Raw genomic sequence first — 7,996 nt, 5'->3', positions numbered from 1 at the left:
GTTTGGAGAGAGTGGAGAGCTTTTTGGTGTGAGGAGAACGAAACTCTAAGTGTGCAGAGGTGTTGGAGCTTGCTTGGTCTACCAAGGAAGGGAAGAGTTACTCTCTTGGAAGAAGAAGTTAAGATCTTCAAGAGGTAAGGGGAGCTAATCTATGTATTTTACCTTGTGGAAAATTTGTATGAATTGGATGAAATGTTTTAAGCATAGGGAGATGATGTTAGATTAATCCTTGATCTTTGGTTTTCTGTTTGAATCTATGGATTTGTTATTATCAATATGATAAGGTGAGATAATCAAATGATGGATTGAGAATTCTGAATATGAAAGAAGTTTGAAGATAAAGTTGTAAGGGGTTTAACTTGGGATATAACATAGTGTAAGATGGGTAGAATTTAAGGGGAGCTAGATCTGTTTTCTATAGATTGTAGAAATATTAAACTGTGTTTGAGATCTGTTATATTCTACTCTTTGATGCAAATCTGGGAATTTGGGAATGAAAAATGGGGTTTCTGGGTTTCTGGAAAACCTGATGCGATTCTGCAGCATTCTGCAGAACGCGCGTTCGTCAAATCAGTGCTCGACCAAATAGTGGTCGGCCAAATTATATGTGATTTAAAATGAGCGTACGTCTTTATTATGCTCGACCAAATAGTGGTCAGCCAAATTAGAAGTGTGAACGCACGTTCGTCCTGACAGTGCTCCATCAAATATTGGTTGGCTTCTCAGCGTACGTCCATATAGTGCTCGATCAAGAGCGATCGGCAATAATACAACGAGCGTTCGTTCATATAGTGCTCGACCAAATAGTGGTTGACCAAATAACCGTTCGGTTTTGTATCCTCCAGTAACGAGCGTTAGCGTTCGTTCTGAGATTGTTTCAGTGAGCGTTCGGTGTTGGGGAGATTGTGATTATAAGCGTTCGTCATAAATTGTTATTTTTATGAAGTGATCTTGAGGGTTCGTTTTGATGAATTAGTGATTCTAGTCGTTCGTCCTTAAGTTGATATTCTTAGGTTTGGATCTTGAGCGTTCGGTCTTGGTTTAATTATGATTATGAGCGTTCGGTCTTGGTTTAATTCTGATTGTGAGCGTGCGGTCTTAATTTGATTTCTTAGGATTGGATCTTAAGCGTCCGGTTTTGGTGTAGTAGTGATTACAAGCGTTCGTCCTATAGTGATCTTGAACGTTCGGTGTTATTATGTGATCAGTGATTTTAGCGTTCGACCTGAATCAAGTATTTTGAGGTTTAGAGTGTAAGCGTTCGGTCTTGATGTATGAATTATTATTAGCGTTTGATCTTGATCTGACAGTGAACGTTCGATCTTGATGGTGATTATTCTAAATTAATGATCGTACATAGCGAACGTTTGGTCTCGAGGATGTTTGTCTTCAGATAATAATCGTCATAGGCAGCGTTCGGCCTTTGAAGGTGATTGATCTTTGAGCGTTCGTCAAAACAGTTCAGTCTAAGTTATCAATCTTCGCGTTCGTTCAAATAGTGTTCGGCCAAATAAATTTCGGTTTAATAAGGTGTGGTGCTTTAATGTCGAGCCTAAGAGTTTGATATTAGCGTTCATCGTTTTGGTGTTTAGTGTCGAGCCTAAGTCTTCAATCTTAAAGTTCGTCCTTGCAGTATTCAATTTGTGTAAGATATTCAGTTTTAGCGTTCGGCCGAATAGTGTTCAATCTGGAGCTCGGTTTTAGCGTTCGGCTTAGTAGTGTTGAATCCAACATTGTGTTCGTCCTTGAGCGTTCGACCTATTATGGTTTGAGCTCAGCAGTGTTCGTTCTAATGTGTTCAGTCCATATGGTGTTCGGTGTTTTAGCGTTCGGCACAATAGTGCTCAATCTTTTATGGTATGATTGGATTGGTATTGTAAGGATTATTGTATATGGGTATTTTGGTCAGATGATGTTATTGAACGACTGGTGGATAGTAAGCGTTGTGGTTGCGGGCCCGGGGAATCTCTTTAGGCGAGTGATGAAGAGTATACTTGCACTTGTCTGGGGAAGCTCTTGATTAGAGTGATGGAGGGTGACTTGTGTACTTGCTCGGGGAATCTCCCTATGGAGTGATGGGAAGCAACACTACACATTGGGGTAATGTGTAACCGCCCGGGGAATCTCTTACATTTATGTAAGAGTGATGGGGGTGACGTGGGGTACTAGTCCGGTGAAACTCATTACAAATTTGATTGGCGTTGTGCTTGCGGGCCCGGGGAATCTCTTTAGGCGAGTGATGAGGGGTATACTTGCACTTGTCCGGGGAAGCTCTTGATTAGAGTGATGGAGGGTGACATTGTGTACTTGCTCGGGGAATCTCCCTATAGAGTGATGTGAAGCAGCACTACACATTAGGGGAATGTGTAACGGCCCGGGGAAGCTCTGAAAAGAGTGATGGGAGTGACGCTAGTACATATTGGTGTATGTATTTTGATTGATCTGTAATATTGGTGGATGTAGTCTGATTTATTTTGTAATGTATATTGGTGTATGCATTCTAATTTGATATTTTGATACATATTGGTATATGCACTTGGTTGAAGCATAATTCGTACTTGGGTATATAGTTTGATCTGGTTAAGGTGTGGATGATAGTATGTTATTATGAGTATATTTATGATGTATATGAATTGTATTTTTGTTAGCTCACCCTTGCTTGTTTGTGCATGTGAATGCGATGATCGTGTAATGTGTGATGTTATACGGGAGCAGATGTTATTGCAGATGTGATGGCTGATATTTCTGAACATGCATAAAGGATGAAAGAGAGATGGGATAGATGACTGGGAATGTATTTGTTTATATTCGATCCTGACTATTTAAACGTTTTATTTTCGGAATAATCGGTTTGTAATAAATAACGTACTATTTTTCCGTTGAGGTTGAATATTAAAAATTTGAATTTTTACTTACGTGTTTTACGGAAAAATTAGTCAGCTTAACAACAAATTTCGGGGTGTTACACGTATTGTTCAAAACGGCGTCGTCACAGAGGGATATGGCGCCTCGCAGGTCCTTGGCCTTGGAACATGAGTTGAGCTCAAATTGGAACTTTGCCTCAGGATTTCGACTGGTTTTCTTCTTCTTCTTTGGATTCTCCATCGAAGCGCAAGACTGAGAAATTGGTCCAAGGATTAACAGTTGCAGGGTTTAGTTTAAAACCCTAGATGGCGGTTTTTTCTTGGGTTCGTTCGTTCCAAAGAGATGGCAGTTACTCACGATCGAACCCTTAACCCATGGGCTTGTCTTTGGTCCGTAAGAAAAACTACAACTCCTTTGTTTGTTACTTCGAGAAGTTAGGGGTGTTGCTCCCTCCACCACCACACCTTTCTCCCTCCACCTCCCCAATTTTTTTTAATTCCAATTATATCCTCAAATTAAAATTTTTTACTTATACTATTTTAATTTATTTCAAACCTAGTTCTCCTACTTTACTCCCTGCACTCAATCTTTCCATCTCTCAATTCCGTTTAACAATTTGTCTTCAGTTTTACTCTACAACTCCATTTGTCTTCTTCGTTTCACTTCTCCTCATATGTTTCTTTCTTCTTCATTTTCCTTACATTATTAAAATACATTAAAAATATATTCAAAAATAATAAATCAAAACATTTAAATTAAATTATTAAAATATTTCTAAAATAAAGAATAAACTAATAAAACAAACCCTAAAATTAAAAACGTAGGTGACATCCGTTGAAGGATTTTGACATCCGTTGAAGGATTTTGACATCCGTTGAAGGATTTTGACATCCGTTGAAGGATTTTGACATCCGTTGAAGGATTTTGACATCCGTTGAAGGATGTCACCTATGTTTAAAGGTTACGTTTTTTATTTTAGGGTTTTATTTTAAGGTTTATTCGAATACGCACCTTGAGGAAGTAACACACCCACTGCACCACTCCACACATTGCACCACGAGAGCGACATTACACCACGAGAGGGAGACTGCTTGATAATTGTTTCCACCACAATCAACCTTTACAACTTGTAGTATCTCACACCGACAAAAGAAAGAGAGGAAGAAATATAATGTTAAAATAAAAGAAAAATATTTTACTCATATACGAAGGACTGGAATAAGTTATTAGTGGAATAGGTTGTGAATGGGTAAAATTAAAAAATATCCCTAAAAAAAAATTTACTTAGGGGCAAAATAGTAAATGGGAGGTGGAGGGAGAAAGGTGTGGTGGTGGAGGGAGCAACACCCAGAAGTTAGGAATGGTTTTGAGCGAAATTTTAAATTATTTTTATTTGTATTTTTAAAAAACAATTATTTTAGTTCTTAATTTTGAATGATGATAAAATTTTGTTCATGTGGTAAATAATATAATGACACGAAGTTGTCATGTGTTTAATTTTTTAACTAAAATTATTTTTTTTATAAAATCCAGCACAATGAATTCGTGGGAGCGTGAAAATTAAAATTGGGAGCATGGAAAAATTGGATTCAACTCACTTCTTAACTCTTTTTCAAAAGAAAACATTAAGAAACAACAATTTTCTCCTTGTCTCCTCTCTAGTGTCCAATACTAACACCACATTTCCCATTTATGGTCACATCTTCCACGGTTGGACAAAGAAACTGCCATGAACGTAGACCACCATTGGCGACCGTCACCATTGATGTAACGTCTCTTTCTTCATCCTTTTCTCAATGCATAAGAGCTCCTCCATATCTGACATAAGCCTCCTTCGTCTAGACCGTCACAGGCACCACAATTGTCATCACCAATGTCATCGCATTTGGGCTTTCCTGCTCCATCTTCTTCTCTAGGGAAGACAACTTCTTTGTCGTTTTCCATCTCCCATTAAAGTATTAGTGGTTTATTCTTCTCCATCGTCAACTTTGTTCTTGTTATGTCGTGTGATGCGTTCAGGGACAAGATGTTGATTGGTTTCACAGACGACACTTCTCTCTGCTTCCTTTTCTTATATTCTTAATCAAAATTTAAGTTTAAATCCCATATTAGATAGAAATGAGAAAAGAAAACACTTTATAAAGATAAAAGACTCGTTAACTCATCTCTTTAAGATCATGGTAGAAAGTGATGTCAATCCCTTGTATAATTAGACAGACACTATCCTTTTACCTACCTTTTCTTCTTTCATTGATTAGACAGATACTATCCTTTTACCTACCTTTTCTTCTTTCATTGATTGTTGTGTTGTTAAAAATGTGTGTTGGCAGTGATTGAAATGAAGAACCCTCAATTTTTCTAGTGTATATCACAGTTTTGTGTGAACAATGTGATGATGAAGAAAGTGAATATTTGAATCAAAATTTATGGTCTACATTTGTTTAAAGTTTATTGTAAGACGATTTTCAATTTTACATAATAGTATATGGATCAGAAACATACTTAATTTTATTTAACTTCTTTACTATGGAATATTATCTCTAACTTTAAAATAAATTAGAGATTATGACAGGCAAGTGAAAAAAAAATCTATACCTTTCATAAATTAGCTAAAAAGGAATTGTAAAGAAGAGAGAATTGCAAGTAGATGAAAGAGGAAAAATCTAATATCATTAACTATATTTTGCTCTTGATAATATTTTACATTCTTTTATAAAATATAAAGATGAAATTGGTACATATTTTGAAATAGGAAAGAAATAGAATTTTAATTAATAGTTTGAAAAGAAAACACAATTAATCCATTTTTTCTAATTAAAGTGTAATTATACTTACCATATGTAACATCCCAAAAATACGGTAATCACCATATAATAGAATTAATTACATTTAATAATAATTCAGTACAGTTTTTCACTAAAGGAACGAACGCACAAGGCAGAACGTCCATTACAGAAGTATTACAAAATTTAGGCCGAACATACCGAGATCTGACCGAACGGTTTACACGGAAAAATATACCGAACGGTCGAACAAAACTAACAGAAACAGATACGCTGGTCGAACGACCACATCAACAAAAACCTATACTACTAGCCGAACGATCGCTACAAAACAACTATCATCTAATAAAACTGGACGACCTAAGGTTCGGCCTTAACTTCAACGTTCACCAAATTCTCCTCTTCAAACACGTCTTCCAACAATGCTTCACCTTCTGCTCACATCCACACGGATGATCATTGCAAAGACAAGACGGACGTACAATGACAAGACAACACAAGGAAAACGAAAGGGTAAGCTTATGAAATTTAATTCATACATCATCAAATAACTAAACATTCCAAACATCACACCAGCATATAGTTCAACATATATAATCAGAAGAAATCTATCACTAGACGGACCGTCCGGACTGTATGAATCTATGTATCTACAGGCGTTTATGCACCCGGGTGATGTAGTAACTGGGATACACTCAACAGCTGCCACCCGAGGTTAGCCCTATCAGTCCAAAGTACTCCTAAGGACTAGGACCTCCTGCCATTCCCACACATGACCTACCCTTCTTATGTGAGGACGAGCACTCACGGAATATCAGGATAAACTGCCATCAGTAGCTTTTCCATAGTCATACTATACAATTCTCAATATTCAATACAAGAGTCGTTCCTCCACGGAACGCTCGTTCAAAATCCACAACCATACTTTCACCTCATATACTGTTCATTATCAATAACTTTCCAATGTAACATCATTTTAATACTCCATTTTAGTTTCATAACAATACGAGCGTTCAGCCCCCTTCATACTGAGGACGAACGTTAATATGATACAGAGAAGTTCTCATTTCTGAAAGAAAGAAAACGAACGTCTTTCCAATGACGGATGTTATGACCACTTGAATCAGTTAAATGAACTGAGTTCTAGAACGATTCAAATTATACTTGGAATAATTTAAGTACGATAACTATAGATTGAATCCAATTTAAGAAGGAGAACCAATAATACTAAGAACCATTTTAGAAGAAATTCTCATACGATAGACCGATGCCGGTAAATGCCCGATCGTGAAGAAAGAGGGAATTACTATTACAGATAGACGAACGTTGTTTTATCAAGGTTGGTCACACAATAATACGAACGCTTGGTATAATACCGAGCGCTACTTAGGATGAACGCTAGGTAGATGACCGAACGCGGTGTACGGACTTTATCAAAGTTTTGGACGAACGCTATTTTCCTGATTGTAATGTAATACTAGAACGAGCGTTTCGGTATAAGACCGAGCGCCACCCATAACGAACGCTTGGGTTCTAAACCCATTGCGGACTTGTTTTCATAATGACAAATAAATCAAAGGTGAGATGAGATGGTGCAGATAAATTTTAGAAATGACTAAGAGTCCAAAAGTACAATTATAAGTTCTCCATTTCCTTACATTTCACTCGGATATCTACGTTCGGCCGAACGCTCGAACGTAGCAATAACACAAGAGGGCGTTCGTCCTCCAATAGGATCCTTTCCGAATGAAAGGATTCCTTACCAAATCATTTTCATTGGAATACCGAACGGTCAAAGACCGTCCAGTGACGTACGTACATAATCATAAGGGGTATTTCTTATCAAAATCCATATTATCAAAATTCCAGATTTATTATATCAGCTCATACTTTATAACTTCATATCAAAATATCACATTACAAACTTTATAAGATTCTCATTAATCATTCATACCAAGCAACCATCAGCATACGAATCAACCAATGCATACCAAATTCATTCATTATAACAGCGATCGTTCATAACTAATACATCAGCATACATCTCATACTTACAATCAATATCGAACATGCATACAACATACAGTATCAATTAAATCACAATAAGCTTCCCTTACCTCTAGTGTGAACGTACGTCCTTCAGGATAATTCTCACTTCACGGTACTAAGATTTCTTCTACTCTCAATGCCCACTCACTCTTCCAAACTAAACCAAACAATAAGAAACCAAGATAACTTAGACTACACCCTCGAATGAAACCAAAATGTGGCTTGCATGCAACAAAGAACTAACGACTAAGGGGAGAAGACTTACCAGCTCAAACTGGAAACCAAATCGGTTCAAGATG

This window comes from Vigna umbellata, chromosome 7 (assembly GCF_029865625.1).
Source record: "Vigna umbellata cultivar VRB3 chromosome 7, Vumbellata_1.0, whole genome shotgun sequence".
Classification (NCBI taxonomy): domain Eukaryota; kingdom Viridiplantae; phylum Streptophyta; class Magnoliopsida; order Fabales; family Fabaceae; genus Vigna; species Vigna umbellata.
Note: the sequence above shows the minus strand (reverse complement) of the source record.